This window comes from Channa argus, chromosome 2 (genome assembly GCF_033026475.1).
Source record: "Channa argus isolate prfri chromosome 2, Channa argus male v1.0, whole genome shotgun sequence".
Lineage (NCBI taxonomy): Eukaryota > Metazoa > Chordata > Actinopteri > Anabantiformes > Channidae > Channa > Channa argus.
The window spans coordinates 8,190,318-8,209,129 of NC_090198.1; the positions used below are offsets into that span (position 1 = coordinate 8,190,318).

General features: G+C 40.2%; 1 protein-coding gene across 3 annotated transcripts in view; it reads left to right on the forward strand.

Moving 5' to 3' along the window:
• The first annotated feature begins 795 nt into the window (after nucleotides 1-795).
• Nucleotides 796-18,812, forward strand: part of LOC137111818 (carbohydrate sulfotransferase 8-like) — a 140,357-nt gene continuing 122,340 nt past the window's right edge. Inside the window, exons 1-2 of one of the 3 annotated variants that reach the window (XM_067495126.1) lie at nucleotides 796-1,564; nucleotides 7,391-7,465. The gene's annotated coding sequence lies outside the window, so the exon portion shown is untranslated. The remainder of the gene's footprint in view (nucleotides 1,565-7,390; nucleotides 7,466-18,812) is intronic. The other 2 variants (XM_067495125.1, XM_067495124.1) reach the window with 2 other exon arrangements.

The window sequence follows — 18,812 nt, forward strand, 5'->3', positions numbered from 1 at the left end:
CAAGGGAACAGCCTCCCTCCTGGGCCATATAGAGGGCTAATATTTAAGGGTTTTTTTAAGGAAAGAAAAGGGTTAAAAAAAGCCTTTCTGCAGGGCATAATTTGAAAAATAAGGGCTTGAAGAGATGAATTATGCACATCCACTGGCTTTTGATATCATCCCACAGGGCTTTTTCTCTTTTCATTAAAGTGCTATTTTTTCCAACTATGCCTCTTTTTTTTTTTTTTGAAGAGAAAGTGACTGGGCAAAATCCTTTAGTTCAAATCAGTGCAAGATTAAATAGCTTATTGTGTGTGCTTTTTCTGAGGCCCTTGCCTGTTCACTGGCTGGAAGATTTTACATAGGCTTAATTAAGTTAGCCCGATTTGCTAAGGTGCCACTTTGAGCTAATCACATAAAAAAAAAGTCTGACTGGACCTTAATTTAATACAATTCCAACCGCACTGAGCTATATACTATATACGAGTATTTTTGAATATTGCCTTTATTTTTGTAGCAGGTACTGTAAACGTTCGTATTTATGAATGCATTATGTCTCAATGAATCAAAAAATATTAAAATAATCGAGTTACAAAAATTCCGTCCTCAGTTAAGGTGCTGTTCACAGTGTGTTGGTTAAAAGTCTGAAAATAATTTTCAGACACAAATACAGCCCTCACATGCTCAGTGGCTCAGTGTGATTTATAAACTATAATTATTAATGAATTTCTTATAAATGGCGTTGGACTTCGTTGTCTGGATATATCTGTCTCACATCTCGTACGAGCACGGATGCATTGCAGTTTTAAACTCTATGCCGCCTCTACTGTAGCTCAGTTGCATTTATTACAGCAGCGCACATCATACAGTAGCCTATACACTTGCAGCGCGCCATGATCCCGCCGTTTGGTAAGACAAAACTATAATGACGATGAGACACGGAGCTCATCCATATTAGAAGAGTTTTTAATGAACTCAGTCCCTATAAGAGACACCCTCTTCTGCTCCGGGCTCCCACTGCTCCGCTCTCGTACTCGGTCGATGCGCAGGACGACATCCATAGCCCCATTTTTTTGTTGTTGCTTTTTGGGGTTTTTTTTTTTTTTTTTTAATCAGTATCAGCATCGCCGTGAAGACAAAGAGAGCTCTGCAAGGGAAGATGTGCTCTGATAACAGGAGGAGCCAGTCTAAAATTCACTAATACTGCGGCCGTGCCCGCCTCGAGGCAGACAGGCACCGGTCCTTGGAGACTCTTCGGGGATGCGCAAACATGTGAGAGCGAAGAGCGAGAGGTATTGTGATTGGTCATAGTCTTTCTGAAAGCACCAGGCACGGCGAGTCATGTCTGCTCCACACAGAGCATCAACGCGGTGGCATCAAACTTGAGGGAGACGTGTACTCAGTCTGCACAGTCGATGCGTTCCCAGCATCAACCATTAACTTGTATCGGTTCCCAAAGAGACGGACGCGCTTTCCGTGGTGCTGAAACGGAGAGACTTGGCTGATCAACTAGTGAGGAAGAGGAAGACACTCTTACTTCTCAACCTGCTTTTGAGCTTCATGGTGTTTAGGGAGACTTGTTAAGGTAAGTCCAACACTACATACAGTGTCCAGAAAACTGCAGGCATGTCTCTGAGGTATCATGTTGAGGCAGGGTCCTGGGGTCGTCGTGTGTTACATTTAGTTTGATACAGGCATAAAGTATCAGTTACTATTGATTTTTCTTACACGAGAAAACTAGAGAAAAGTGCTGACCCACAGACAGCCTGTTGATTTCACTTTTTATGGTTGCTAAAATAAACCATTCTGCTTTTTCAAATTCACTTTAGTGTCCATTCATCTGTTCCCTCCAAAATTTTTTAAACCCTTTTGAACAAAAGTTTGAGCATTAGAGCTGTGCTTGTCCATTGCCTATACTATTGCCTCAGCTTTTACACTGCATAGAGTTTATTTACTTTAACAGGAAACACTGGTCATCAGTTTTGGCAATTATTGCCAAAATAATTCTGGGTACTGTTATTTCAGTTTGCTGCTGTGCTGTTGATGTCACTATACGACAAAGGAGATGTGTGTTTGCAGATCATCACTTGCAGGCATTGTTGAGTTGACAATAAGGAGTTATAGAGGTGCACATCAAAGGATTTAGGGCTGGACATGACATGATTTTCACATATAGGGACTTGTTGTATTGCAGCAGTGACTGAGGAAGCCAGTGGTTTATGTTGGTCTCTCACTTTGCCACCTGCTGGTACCTGATGCCTTCATGCAGCACACATGATGCTGTGTTTTGAAATCAATTCATGTTCAGCGTCTTTATATAAAAGCTTTGTAGCTGATGATGAGGGTCAGTGATCCATTCCACAGTTGTTAATGGCTTTTATTTTTTCTAAACTGGCAAACCCGGGGCAGGAATATAGCTACAAAGCAGAAAAGAGTTGGTTGGTTCTGTTGCTCGGGTGTCACACAGGATTGGTTTGCTCACTAAACCGTAAAACCACTGGTTTCAGGCATGTGTCTTATTTTTTGACACTTTTATAGTATAAATGATTTTGCTCCAGCATCTTAAATGTGCCGTTAAGTTTTGTAACACCTTTAAAAGTCAAGGTGCTTGCAGTGCGTTGTCCAAATGAATCAGAATTGAAACTGCCAGGGTCAAATCAGCCCAAACAAATTGTAGAAAGGATGAAAGCTTAGAAGGTTTTAATTATGTGTGCAACATTTTCTTCTTGGTTTCATTTTATTCTCAGTCCCATTTTTAGTGGTCAGTTAAAAAAGACCTAAAAGACCTTAAAGAGTGTTGTAATGGCATTTATTTTGACTTACATCCGTTAATCGGTTACCCTGTCGTGTGTAATCAAAGCAGAACAAGGTCCCTTTGAGGTGGGAATCTTATGACCTAAGTTACGATTCATTTCAAAAGGACCAATTTATATTTAAAGTCACGTTTTTTTCCAAATCTTTTTTTATATTTTAAATACATTAGGTGTTTTGTATTTAAGTCATTAAGTCAGTCAGCCCAAAACTATGGACAACCTATGGACAGGACAATCTGTGGTCTTCTGGGGAAACTTTGAACAGGGTTTGAAGCTGCAATAGACAATTTCTACTCTGTGGCTAGAATTCATCTGGTGTTGACACTTTGTGTTAAAGGTTTATGTTGTGTTCCCACTGCAAGTTCCTGTCCTATAGAGAATGTGAGGTTAGGCCAGGCCATGTTAGATCATGGGGGACCATTTTGTGATCCATGCCTGTCACAGTGGTTAATATAAATTACTTGCGTATCTTTTGTTTGGCTGAAAAGGTATTTTAAATGCTTCAAATATGATGGGGATAGTATAAGATGAAGAACAGAAAGATAGTAATGTTTTCTTACCCAATCTGCTCTTTTGAGTACTGTTGTACATGCAAAGGTAAGGCAGCACCCATATACTAGCTACTATAGCAGCAGTGCTGACCTTCCATGCTTCAGAATCATGACAGAAAAAGTCAAAACACATTTTTCAACTCGACAACAGAAAAGCAATGGGATCCTCACAAGTTGGCGCCGGCGTCCCCGAACAGTTAACGTGACTTGAAATTAACTTCACATTCTGTGTTTGGGTGACTGTGTTTGTGTTTTGGGTTGATTTGAGTTCTGTGTGTGTTAAATGAGAGAGACGCATCCATTATCTGGTAAACCTTATTGCAGGTCCAAGACAGGTATTTTTTGCCCAAAATGCTTACTGGGCTACTTGAGCTGCACAGCAGATTTTGAAATTCCCTCGTCATGGAAAGACAAGCTCTCCAAGAGATCATAAACAGAGCTCCAATTGCCAAGTAAGGTTGCTCAGTGGCTTTAATCAATTACTGCACCATCCTCCTTCCAGAGAGAACGAGAGCGCAGGTGTCATCAAAGCAGAATGAGGCTCTTTTGAGGTGGGAAATGCAAGACTCAATGACTTCACTCAGCTAGGTCAGTGGACACACAGCAGAGCTTTGACGCATACAAATTGTGCTTGAAGATGCTGTGTTCATCTTGGGAGGCTCAGCGGCTGGCAGGAGACCAGCAGAGCAGGGGACGTTGCACTCCAGATGGCCCAGCGAGGCCAGAGGAAGAGAGCTGTCCAAGCCCAGCTGGGAGTAAGGGAAGCTGGACTGCCAGTAGTGCGTACATTTGTGTGTGTGTGTGTGTACGTGCTTGTGGGAGGGAGACGGGATGAGAGAATCAATAAGAGACAGAAGAAGAGGTTTGTATGTTTGTATGAGCTTGTGTGTGTGTGTGTGTGTTGAAGGAGTGACTGGGAGAGAAAGGGTGGGTAAGAAAGAGAGAGAGAGAGAAAATGAGAGAGAAACAGGCGCCCGTGTGTGGTTGCGGGCATGGCAGTAGTGATAGGAAAAGTGTGGGAGGGAGAAGAAATAAAAGAGAAGATGAAGGAGCTTGTATCTCTGTGCTGTTGTGTATTTCTGTGTGTGTGTGTGTCTGCGTGTGTGTGCACTGAAGGAGTGACATTGTAGCAGAAAGGGTTGGAGATGCAGAAAACGATAGAGAGAAAGAAAGAGGCGTGTGTGTCTGTGTGTGGGCGGGAGAGAAAATGAAACTTGAAGAAGCAGGCATGTGTTCGTCTATGTGTTGGTGTGCGATTGCAAGGGAAGAAAAGGAGGAAGGGCTGAAAACAAATAAACAAACAAACAAAAAAAGAGGAAATGGGAGGCAACGCGTGCGCCCCCGTGAAAATTAACGCATAAAGTATGAGAGAAAAAGGAAAAATGCAACACTAGTATGGTGAGATGCTCGCATTCATGTATGTGCAGAGAAAGGTGGTGGGTGCATCTGTGTGTGGTCCTAAGCTGCACAGAAAACTGCACAAAGAAAACAAGTCGAATGGAGTGTTACAGTGCCTGAAAGAGGAATCGCATTTTCATTCAGTCAGGCAGCTCTGACCTTTGACTCTATGATCATGCTCGTGCAGGTGCAGTGTCACAGGCAGTGGGTCCTTGGGTGTGCACTTTATGGCACATGGCTTCAGTCACACGACCTCCCGCTGTGAGCTGCGAATCTGATATTCACCCCTCGCTCTGATTGAGAAGACGCGTCGTGCGTGGGAGTGCTCGTTTCTTTCCTCTCTCTTTACTTTTACCTGATGATACATGTTGGAGGAGTCACAGACCTTCTGAAGCGAAGCCACCTGAGAACGAGTGCCGAGCACATGACGAGAAACACACAGTGGCTTCACAGAGATAACTTCGCCTCACCGTTTCCATCTGGGAAGCTGCTACAGCTGCAGAAGGAGAAAAAGCAGGCTCTTTTTTATTCCGCCACATCAGCTTCGTGATGGAATGGAGCACGATCTGCACTTTGATCACAATGAATTATTCCTATCCTCGACTGTTAATGTGGTCTGTCTTCGGCACCCAATCTCACATTAAACTAGGAATCTGTGCTCGCCTCAGAGTTGCTCTCTCTTGAGTGTGTCACTGCAGATGGACTGCAGCTCGAGTGTTCTTCATCTCACCGTAAGAGGACCAGGAGGTCTACCTCAGTCAAAACCTTTTCTGGAGAAGATGCGTCTCACTCAGAACATTTATAGACTCAATCCAATATAGTATTAGCATAATTTAATCAAAAAAGTTGGACTTTGTTATATCTTGAAGTACTGAGCTGGTGTCATACAGCATTTCTACCTTTTCAATGCCATAAAAGACCAAAGCAACTATACTTTCTGACTGTTATATTCTGAAAAAGGAGACAATCAATAAGGATGCAACTGATGTTAACTCTTGCCATTTTAATGCATATGTTATTGTTTACCATAAAAACATATTTACTATTACAACCAGGGGCTGTACATTACAACCAACTGTAGCTCAGTTGGTAAAGGCAGTCGTCCACAGACCACAGGGTCAGTGGTTTGATCCCTGGTCCCAGCTATATGTCGAAGTGTCTCTGGACTCTGAACTCCTAACAGCCCCCTGCCCATCCCCATCTGTGCAGTGCTGGTCCAAGCCCGGTAGAAACTGGGGAGGGTTGTGTCAGGAAGGGCATCCCGTGTAAAAACTATGCCAAATTAACATGCGGACATCCGCTGTGGTGACCCTGAACTCCCGGGATAAACCGAAAGGACAAAAAAACAAACTATACATTACAACCACGTTCAAAATAAAATTCCACTGTTACTACTAACAGCCTTAAATTCTTTCCTTTTGAAGAACACAAATACAAATTGTAAAGCTCAAATCTCACCCTTGTGTGGTTTGTCCAATCATATTTTTCAAAGCATCTTCTTTTCCTGGAACATGTACACCAAGCATCAAGTTGCTCACTGCTGTCCCTGGTGGTCAGGGGTGAATTCACAATTCAGCTGTGGTTGGTAAATGGTAAATGATCAGCGTATGTAATGAATTGTGTCCACAGAACTTTACAGTGTTACTTTTCATTCACCCATTCACACACAAACATATGCACACTTACAAACACACACAGGTGGTGACCTGACCCATCGGGAGCAACCCCGGTTCAGTGTCTTGGCAGCAGCCGCCCCAACAGCAACCTTCTATGGATATTTAAAAAAAATAATACTATCACATGGTGAGATCTTTTTAGACGGGTATTGTGATGCTAATTTTAGTTGGATATTTACACTACCCCAATACAATATCCAATATCACTTTAAATCTAAAACAATCCATATGAGCGAATAGAGTGTGTGCGTAGGATTGATTCAACTGTCCCTGTTCACTGTAATGAAGAGAAATTTTTGCACAACAGTGGAGCTCTAAGGCACAGAGGAATAAGATGTGTCAGGCTCTGGGTAAACATACAGTACTTTAAGTAGGATGAATTCAATGTTAGTTTTGATCTTATGTGGTATTTGTCTATAACAATAAGAACAGAAAATATTTCCAGCCTTTTCCTGTACATCAGGGTTAAGGATTTGCATTGTTCTGCATAGAAGAAATTAATGAAGAGAATCATTTGTTGTACAGTTTTATAATTTGGATGTACTAGATAGCTTTTGTGCTGTAAATAGTTTTATGATTCATTAGCTTATTGACAATTAAGCTAATGAAAACAAAACTAGAAAATAGACCATAATTCAGTGGAAAGCCACCAAACCAGATTTAGCCCAATGAGCTTTGTATTAATTCATCATTTCTGATTCACAGAGTTGACTACACGCTCTTGACTGGCATAATCAAAAAGCCTCTGATGTGTCAGGAAGAAACTACAGTACAATTCTTATGAGAACATAGAAGTAGTGACAAAGACTGGCTTCAGGCTGTGCTTTAGGAACAATCAACAAAGACATCATCTAAGTCTTTGTGTATCAATGCATCCCACAGGGACGTGTTTCTTTTCTTAGCAGAGCTGCTTGTGCATTACACTTTGGCTGATTATAAAAAACAAATTCAAATTCCTACTTTCTCTGCACAGCACCTCCGCATTGCCTCACAGCCTCAACCGCAAACTACGAAGCCATCAACCTATCACCTCTAATGGGAACAAAAGGTCAGTCCTTAATTATTCATCTGCGATGTCAAACAATGCTTGCCGGCTGTTATTTAGGGTGGGGGAGACCCATTGAATAATTCAGGTCCAGGATTCACTTTCCTGGGAGAGGAGGCACAGTGGCTGAGCTGTTTGTGGGAGTCTTATCTCCATGCAGGAGCCCTCTATCATTTCTGAGCTGACCTTGGCTGTCAATGCAGCGGCAACATGGGTGGCACAGAAGGTGGTGGGGACTCGTGTTCCTCCCGTATCTGCAGGCCTCCTCCACACAGTGAGAGTGAGTGGGAAGGACTACAGGGAGCTGGCTGCTCCTTGCCTAAGTTCCCCCAGTGTCTGTTTACAGTATACCGTGTGCCACGCCGCGCCGGGTGGGTGCCAGCGTATTAAAAAAAAGAAGATTACTCTTTTACAATGAATTATTTTGCTTTTTACCCGTGGTATGTTTCTGAATTTGTACACTAGCCATGTCAATTGCTCCTAAGCGGCTTTCTTAAGATGTAAGGGGTGTTTATTGCAGATGAAGAGGGAACGGCACATATTAATGCTATTAAAGTGCATTAAACTGAAGATTGCAATAATGTGAGTCACTTTCATGGCAGGATTAGAGTGAGGCACCGTAGGGGGAGTAAGACGAGTAAGGAGAGAAAGTGAAAGTGTTCATCTTGTTATGTGAGAGGCAGGAGGGAAAGACGGGGACAGATGAGACAGAGGGAGTGAGAAAAAGGGCAAGAGTGTGTGTGTGTGTGTGTGTGTTTGTGAGACTGAGAGAGTGAGTAAGAGAGACCCGTGTGCCAACTCTCCCATCTTTGAACAATATCAGAGGCCCATACATGGACAGTGTCTATCATGCAACGGTTGAAGGGAGCCCAGAGGAAATAAATTGAGAAACATGTTTGTTTTAATGTCTAATAAAATGCCCCCAACTGTAGCACTCTGTAAAGGCTGATGAGATCATTACAACTACCTTGTAGATCAAATATAGTAATTATTAATTACAGATAGAGGTACCTACGACCTCGGCTATGACTTGTGAGGAGATTCTGTATAACTATAGTCAAAGCTAAAACATCTCTCTGAAGACAGTGTGGCTAAACAATAAGCAGGCATCACTAATTCTATGAGGGAATCGTGGTTTAATATGCAGTCATTGCTGCTGATGTGTTTTGGTGTACAGAATGGATATATGCAGCTATAAATCATGCAGGTGAAAAGTGTTGTGGGGCCAAGTCCAAAGAGCACACATTTAAAAGCAATAGCTGACTTTTTCCCTGCCAACTTGACTTCAGTCCAGTTCAGTATCCGGGCTGATGAATTGGGGAATGAAAACAGAATGTTATTTGGGGACATTGTTGCTCTGGGGTTGGCTTGTGATGTCAGTATTTCTTTGAGAGATACTGCCCCTTTTGCCACCCTATTATGTGTGGAGCAGTGACAACGCTCATTTATCTTGGAGCTAAAAAATGGTTGAGGAGAAGCAGGTTTTTGTCAAACTGGGGAGGATGTGGGTTGGCCCAGAGCAAATACAGTGTGTAGCAGCCTTTTCTCTCAGGCTGACAAGGTGACCGGTTCAGAGACTGATGCTGGCCCAGGTGCTCGGTAAGTTTAAAAACAGTGTGGCGCCTAGAAAATCCAGGACCAAGGACACAAACATGCTGGCTGCCAGCTTTTCATTTCACTGTGGGGCTCTTAAAATGTTAACTCTTCTGAAAATATACATGTCCCAGTGCCAGGGTGCTGATCAATTAGGCCAGAGTGTTGCTGCCCGATTTAATTACACTAATTTGTTTTGCCTAAGCTTGTCAGTAAAGACTTGTCAACACATTCAGGTCTTTCCAGAGGTGGCGGCAGCAGCTAAGTCTCAATTTGGGCTGTAGATGGGCTCAAATGGGTTTAATGTTCCCTCATAGAATAATCAGGCAAAAGCACCAATTTGAGAAATTATGCTGGGTCACAGTAACACTGAGATAACACCTGTCCAAATCCAGTTCCACTTTTAGATCTCCATCCTTTATCTACAGTATACCACATATCCTGTTAAGGGTTTCAGAGGTGGTGAAGCTTGTCCAAGTTGTCATAGGACATGAGGCAAGTACGTCATTGACCAGTCACCAGCCCAGCACAGGCACAGAGATTGTCACCTTCATACCTATGGGCAATTTAGAGCCATGAATAAGCCCATAGCTGCCCATCTTTGGACGGTGGGAGGAAACGGGAGAAGACCCATGCAAGTGGGGAAGAAATGCAAACCCACAACGCTGCCCTGCTATTGCTTACATTTATGCAAATAACATAATCATACAATTCGAAAGATGTGGTGATTAAATGGGTTAAATAATTACCACAACCTTTAGAACATTTTAGCTGGGCACCATGTCTTAAAAGAACACAATTCTACAGTCCTAATCAGCACCCACTTCACACTGCTCTTTGTAAATGCTCAAAATCGGATTTTGTTCCATTGTTTTAAACAAACTGATTCCACAATACAGTATCAGGTTTCTATTTTATTAAAGCACAGATCTGATAGCTGAGAAAATTATTAAAACATTGATTTTCGTCTTATTGACATGACTCAACCTCTGGATGACAACCTTCCCCAACATCATGACACTACAATTTTAAAACGTGGTGGCTGTGTACAACAGTTTGAGGTTTGACAAATCAAAATCAACTGAGAAATATAGTTGGGGACTCTTTATAGTAAATACCCTCATATTTATCTGTCAGATAATTTCAGTCCTTCTATCAAGAAAGTATATTGCAACTTTTTGACAAATTACTGGGTCTAACCATAACATACAGCCAATAAATCACTGTGTGAACAAAGCCAGGGGTTTGAACAAAGACTGGCATAGAGCAGGTTGGACTGGATTAAGGGAAACACACACCAGTTTTCCCCACGAATGTTGGCTGGTCTATATTATACACTGTATTCACTACTGAAATAACCTATTCATTCATGATATTTATTTGGGATAAAATAATAAAAACAAGGTCTTTGTGTTTAATCTCGTCTGGATTTGATCACATTAGTTACAACGTAATTTGCTGGTAAACTGTTAATCATTCAATCGCAGAGTTTCACTGGTAATTGAGTCAATATAAACACATCTACCTTGATTGATATTTAATGCTTTTTCTAAAGTGATTAATTCATGCAGCACATAATTACACCCCCCTCATGAAAGAAAATGAATCCCATTTTTTTGTTATCTGCTTCTCCATATGATTAAACAAGAACCAGAGGCAGTGGGTTGCTCATTCAATTAGTGTTTCATTTTCCACATTTAATTACCCACAATCTCTGCCCTCTTTGACCCCGCAGGAAGCCTCATGCGACTAATGAGTGCACCTGATTTCCTTGCCTGGGAAGTCGCATCTGTGTCAATTTCCTATGATCTGCTCACACGGAGGCAGTTTATATATAGTGACTGAAGATTAAAGGGTTTGGGGGGGGGAGGGGCAGATGAGTGTGTATTGACCAGGGCAGTGGTTTCAAGCCAGTACTGAAAGTCCCTGTGGTGCTTCCAGCTGGTCACCTTACTTAAACCAGACACTTTGATCATCTGAAAGCCAATGTAGCTACAAGTAGTCACAATTATTCCTGTTAGACAACAAGCGCATAGTTGTACAAGCTGGAAATTTGCTCATGCCATTTTAGCACTATAAATTGATATCCAAAAAAAGGTATTCAAACATCCCCTCACTGCAGATGGAATTCATTTCACATATTTGTCACGGTGGCATTAAGGGTTGAGACTATAAGGCCTTGAGACAAAGCTTGCTTAAAAAAAAATCACCTTTTGTTTATTAAAAAAATGCCATGTATTGGAAATCTCAGTGTACCGGATCTTACAAGTAGTTAGATCAACTGCAAGTTTCTCAATTTCACTTCATTCATTTTCTCGCACTCACAGCTAGAGAGAGAAATACAGCAGAGGGCTTTTTTTGATCATAGCTTTGGACTGCTCCAACTTGTTAAGTCAGGAGTCATATATTTGTCGTGACACCAAAATAAAATTAAGTAACGTGCTGCAGGATGCAAGACTGGATGTGCAGGGAATGCATGTATTACTGATTTATTAAAAACAGAAACATCAAGACCATCAAGTTGGTTTTAAACAAACTACACATTTGAATTTCTTCTATAGTTGAAATGCAAATCTGGACTCATGTGCAAGTAGGCGGAACACGTTAAAGCATTTTAATTCAGAAATTAAGAAACAAAAACATTCCTCTTCTATACATCCCTGTATAGAATAGCTGTGCTCCATGTTGAATAACCTCAGTGTTCACACCATTAAAACACTGAATTAAACTTTTTCTATGAGCCAGAACCTTCCAGCTAAGAGTATTTAGCCAGTGGAATTAATCTCTTCCGTCTTGTTATGATATACACCTGCAGTTTAGCAAATTAAGCAGTGAAATATTATTCCCTCAACCTAAGTGCTTTGCATAAAATTTTAATGAGAGATGGTTATTAATATTTAAGATTAACAATTTAGGCATTAGTGTCCGAGTGTAAGTTCAGTGTTGGTGTCTTCAAAATGACTGTGATAAGTAAACTCGTGTCTGTGCTGTTTAATACGAATAATGATCCATTTATGCAGCCATTAAAAATTTACATTACCATTCAATTATAGTTAATCAGGTCCTAATCAAATGTGAGTCTATTATAGTTTTGGCTAGTTAAGCCTGGTATTAAAGCAGGTTACAAAAAGTACAACAGGGACCCTTTGTGGTCTATTAAACGCATTAATACTGATCCTCCTTAATGCCATATCACCATTTCTTTACTGTAATATACTTCATATCTTTACCTGCCACTGGTGTCCCTTAGAAATCATGTTTAACTGTGTTCATAGTTTGTATTGTTGAATTCACAGCTTTTTCGTGATAGCATGAACAGATACAGGCCTTAAGAATGTTTCGTGGTATGTTGCTAAAAAAATTGAATCTATTATCGTCATTGTGATTTCTGCCAAATCTATTTATTGTTGTAAATGGGAACCTGTAGGTGGGCTGAGAATGAAGGCTTTCTTTAATCACAGACCACCTGCTCTCATTCATTTGGGTACACTGTACAGTGGAGGTTCACACCTGGGAGCTGAACCACTGTTGGCATGCGAACAGACCTGAACACTATTACTCATTCCCTTTACCTGGCAAAACTTTCTCAGCTCCTTCACAAACTCAAACCAACAACGTCTCGATCACAAACATATCTTTGATTCCTGCCTGCTTGTATGCTTTGAGATCCTTATTCATGTTTGGACCTCTGACTTCATAAAAACAGTCTGTGGGGGTAGTGCTGATGCACCAGTGGCACGAGTCTTCAAATTCATTTTCCAGTATATCTTTGGCAGATCAACCCAATAGGAAAGGAATTTCTTTTCAAACAACCCAGATAAAACAATAAAGAGAATACTTTTTAGGTCTGGTGGGTCCTTTTAAACACTTTTGAAAAAGCGTGTTTTATGGTCAGAGGAGCACATTTAGTTTGAAGCACAGCAGACAGTCGACACAACAGGATCTTGGTTACTGAATGTTGCCCACACTTATTGGGAAGCTGCAGAGCTTTAGTGAAGCTTTAACAAGGTGCTTTAAAGTTTTCCTCCTTACTTTCGTTTGAAGAAAGTCATACTGAAAATTCTTCGGCAAAAGTTGCTTTGTTTCATTTTTATGCAATTTTCTACATTTTATACAATTTACTACAAAATTCAAAAGTCATACAAAATTCAGTGACTCTGAGTTCATATTGCAAACATATTGGCAGATGTTCAACCACTGAGACTGAAATTATACTTTCAGAGTGAGGTCATGGCTACTTTCCTGCAACTTTCTCTCGTCGGCTGTCTGGTCTTCAGATTTTTGGAGAAATTAAAGTGGATTTTCAATGCTAATTTGGACCCAGGGCACAAACTGAAGAACTGTAGTTTTCCAAAACAAAAGGACGGAATAGATGAGAGACTAATGGAGTCGTGGAAAAGACAGAACAGGCATGTTGTTTAGAAATTTCTTTCCTGAATGTAAAGATGTAAAAGCTACTGTAACACTGCAAAATTCCATTTTGAATATGCCATTTGCCACTCATTGGGTCACAAAGAATTAAATATCCTCAAATTGCTCAAGAAGAAACTGCTTCCATAATCCATTGGATTTAATTTTATAGCTAAGAAACAGCCTCATGTTAGAAAAACACATCATGAAATTTCGAAAAAGGAGGCGCTATGTATGTATTTATAACCACGGTCTCTCACAAAGAGCCATGGCTTCCTCTCAAGTCTCACTTTGTAAACACATCCCCCATTTAATGTTTTCTGTATTTGCACATAAAACAATCCCCCTGGTTTATGGAATGAAAAAAAAATCTAACTTTGATCCTTGGCTTATCTTTTTTTAACACTTCTGCCTTACATGAATACTATGATGACAGAGCATTCATGTTCCCATAATGCTGTGTCTGTGGAGAGGTGTTAAAAAAAGCAGAAATAATCCTAAAGCAATGGTTTAGATTTTAAGGGATTGCAAAATTTGGGGTTTTTATTAGATTGATTGTTATGAATATTGTTATATCTTGGCTCTCCTCTGGCTTTTTATATCACTATACAGTGCAAGCAGATCAAGTATCCAAATAGACAAGTTGTCCCCACAGTTACAGTGAGATTATTATTTATTTTTGTTTGTTTAGATGTGTGTACTTGTTTTTATTCTACTTGAGATTAAATCTAGCTCCATACACTGAGATCAATATTTCGTTTTTTTTTTCATTATTTCGTTGTTTTTTTAATTTTTTATTATTATCCTTACCCTGTTAATGAAAAGATGGGGATACCTCTTTATGGAGAGACCCCTGTCATGTTAAATTCATGTGAAAAGTTTGACTTGCATGAAATATTCAATGATAGAGAATCTGTTATGTGAGATAATCATCCATATGGAGAAAAAAATGTGCTCACCTTTTTACATTACAGGGCATGCTAAAGTGACCCTTTCACTGTAACTAAAGAGTATGGATACATTACAATAATCAATAAGAAAATTGGTATACAGTATCAGACTGAATATCAAATCTAAAATAATCCCAGTTATTGCCTGTGGAGCCTGTAGAGAATGGATAATTGTCCTTTCAAAAAAGTTGTTGGCATTCCTCAACTTAATGTGCACACCTTGAGGATTTTAATATGATGGGCTGAATTTGAATTTGGTTTAAGGGTCATCATAAACCATTTTCTGCTGTTAACAGTGTAAAAAAATTAATCATGCTTTAGTAAAGGTTTGAATATTCCCTGTGTGCTTGTTAAGATTTCAGTAATTTACAGGTGTGATACTTCAGCCTTACTGTTTTGGATAGAATGACTAAAAAGTGACTAGCTGGTTGTTAGAGCTGATGCTTAACTGTTGCCAGCTCTGTACAGCAACCTCATTGATCTTGGGCATCTGTGGAACAGCTCTGGTCTGTTTTCGGGTTTACTTATCTGGACGAACTTACAAGGTATCCTGGCAGGGGAGCGTTTTTCTCACTGCCTTAGGGCTCAGTTCTTGGGCCCCTTCTTTTTTCCATCCATACTAAATCCCTGGGTTCCATCCTCCACACACATGTCTTTTCTTATCATTGCGATGCTGATGACACCGAACTCCTGCTGTCCTTTCAGTCGGCTGACGCCATTGTCTCATTACACATTTCTGCCTATCTCTCTGACATCTTTAATGAGATAAAGATTTCTTAAACTCAAACTTGTCAACACAGAAGTTCTAGTGTTTCCGACCAGATGTTCAATACAACACAACTGTGTAGATGCTGTCATGTCTTGTCTCGATTTGATGGGGCTACCAACATGCACAAACAAACCCCTCAAGTTAATCCAAAATGCAGCAGCACTTCTCATTTTTAATTCGCCAAAAAGAAGACATGTCAATCTCCTCTCCAGATCTCTGAACCTGCTTCCTGGAGCTGCCAGAATCATGTTCAAAGCTCTGACTCTTGCCTATAGTGTGGTTAACTGTACAGCACCTGCCTACCTCAACTCCCTTTTTCCAGCTCTACAATCCCTCCCAGCGACTGCGCTCTACCATTGAAGTGTCTGGTGGTCCCATCACTACACCAAAAAAAAAAAAAAAAAGCAAAACCTTTCTCAGTGCTCCCACTATAATGGAACGAGCTATCAAGCTCTGCACGCTCACCAGCCTCACTCCAAAAATTTGAAAAAATGCTGAAAACTGAACTCTTCCACAACTTCTTATGCACTTTATGAGCCAACCAAGGTTTTTCTCAGTTTTAGTTTTATGTAGTATGTATTGTGTATTGTAATGTGAACGGCACTGTATTGTGTTATGTTTCTGTGTACTGATGATGTCATTAGTGACATCATATACCTTTGATAGTTACCTTTGTAGTTTACCTAAAGTTTGCTGTCCAGTTATCAAGTAGAATAATACAGTGCAAAGAGTTTGTTACAAAAGATACTGTTCAGGTCAGCTGACTGCAAGGTGCTGTGGAACCGCAACAAGGTAGAACAAAAAGGTTCGGTGTAGCTGTGGAGACACACGGTTTCTTACCGAGTTCTGTGAGTTCAACCATACTTTGAGAAACTTGTATGATTAAGCCGTTTGTGAATATGCTTGTGAGAATGCGCTTAAACTTGTATGTACAATTGAGCCGTCATCGGCTAAGTCGGAAAGCACGTACATAAACGTTCAATGTTCGTCATACAACGATCTCCGGAGTGAAGTATTTGCTGGAGCGTCAGATTGTACTAAGATCGCCTCATGCACTTTAACAAACAAAAAACAAAAACCTGTTTTTTATTTCTTGCACCTGCATCTCATGAAATGGAACACTTGTCATAGCACTTTGCTTTAATGTTTTCTCCTTGGCTTGTTGCTAGTAAGTGGCTTTGGACAAAAGCATCTGCCAAATGACTAAATGCATATAAAAATGTAAATGTAAATGTAAATAGACCACTAGCAATTTGTCCACAGTCAGTGAGAATTTACCTGTGACTTAGTTCCCCCTCAAACAAACTTATCAGTTACAGACCGAACAGGATAATTGTGGGCTTTCCTAAGATTCATTTTAGCCAAATCAGTTTATACTTAGCTATACTTGGCTTGAGAAATGGCAATGTTGTAAAGACAATTGCAAAAGAAGACTAGTGACTTTGGAGAAACCCTTCCTTCTCTTGCAGCAAAACTACAAGGTTGACCTTTGTGTAATTGCTTACTGACACAATGACATTGTGAAATGCCAAAATAATGACCTGCCACACGCTGATACTGTAAGTGTCATACAGGTTAAGAATTGCTAGCCTTCCTATAGTTTATTAAGTGTTTTTAAAACATTTTCCATTAAGGCAACTAAAAAACAGGCATCACTTTTACACTGTTAACACAGCTTGTGCAGTAATAATTTGGCATTTAGTAGTTAATTGCTGGTGACATTACACGACAGACAGACAATACAGGATTGTCAGTCTCATTGTAGAGCAAAACATTAACAGGGCTGCACGACGGCAACAATGACACGAAACTGAATAATAACACAGTGCATGTTAATAAGCTGTTTCAGGTACTATGGAGCGAATATTTCTTAGAGCAGTGGTTATGGTAACAAGCAGGTTTAACAGTACAAACATGGGAAACCTGCTGAGCATAGCACAAAAGGAAGTGACAAGAATCTGCTTGTGTGGTAAAGCCACCGATGTGCAAAGTACCTGGAATTATGGTTTTCAGCATTTGGAAGCTGGAATTGCTGCGTGTGATTTGCTGTTGATACGTGAGCGCATGTTGGGTCTGCCCTCCAAGCACAATGAGTGAAAGACAACTGGGAGCAGAGGCCAGGAATCCGAGACAGCCGGGGTTGTCACAGTTCTACAGGGTGCTGCCGCAAATTTTAGGTATTACTAAACTGCCCACAGTGTAAAAGCCCGGCTCCAGCACCATCAAAGCAAATACCACCAGTTGCTGCCACTTTGTAGTGCTCAAGTCCACTTAATGAGGCCTATCAGGGGAATTTAGTATTATCAATGACCCATTAGCTATTAAGTTATTTTCTGTCTGAAGTGGAGTTTATCAGAATGGGAAGAAATACATCCAAAAGCCCTCAGTGTTTTATTCAGCAATCTTTTAACTCCCACTGGCAACCAGAGCTCAATAAAGAAACTGTCACATTGTATATATTTGACATCTTGTAGATTCACCTATAAAAATCAATTGTAGCTTTGACTGTCATCTCTCTTTTTGCTGTAGTGGCATAGACTGTATTGGCTCTTTAAATAACACCTGCACACTCACAATGTCTGCATATTTCTTACACCTTTTTTTTTTTTTTTGCTACAGCACATTCTGATGTAAGACGTACAGAGCATGACAATTTTAACTTTAATCTTGTCAACTGTCTTTTCATCACCATGTGTGAGATATAATTAAAAGGCTTTAGACTGAAATGAAATCCCAAGACAGCTCCTCTCTCCTCAAAGGCTGCACAAAGCATCTTGTTCTAAACTGCTAAAATGAAACCTCGACTAGCAGACTTTTCTGCAGGATTAACTGCAGGGGCTCCAAAAATCCAGTAAGCAAAAGGTCATAGATTTGATTTCTGCACTAGCTAATTTGCATCTATCAATAGCTGTAAATGTAGAAATTCCTTCTCTTAAAAGCAAAACATTTGGTATCAAAACCCTGTACATTTTTGCTTAATTGTAATCTGAGAGTAGAAAAACATACTTTTAGTTATTATGTATATAAACGAAATATTTTTGAATAACCATCATTTCATTTATTCCTTTGCTCTTCCTGTTTTCGTCTTGTTTTAAACTGTTAAAAGTGAACTGGTTTTACTACTTCTAAATGCCCCCTGCAGCCTTTCTGCATTCACTATCTCAAGTCTTTTTGAGACAACGAGCAATTTATGTCCCAGCCAGAGACCTATCTGACAAATTAATCACAGGAAATACTCTCTTCCGAATCCAAATCCACCAGAGACAAGGAACTCAGGCAGCGAAATTGGCTACACTCGAGTGATTTTTTTTTTTTTTTTAAATGCTGAGTTCCCCTTCCGTAAATCCCAGGAACGTATGGCTTCTCCTGTGGATGTGAATCAAATTTGATAGCCATTCTCAAATATACATTACTATATTCATCGATTTTACAATGTTCTCCTGCTGGTGGCTACTATGTATATGTGCTAGAAAATGTAATTCTTTTAGTATCGGTTCCCATTGTTTCCACTTTATGCCCACTTAACCAACGAGCGTAAGGGAATTGTGTATTTATATATTTAAGTGGTTAACGTTAGGGACAGTGTACAGTATTTATACATGCACATAATTTATATTTTCAGGCTCCT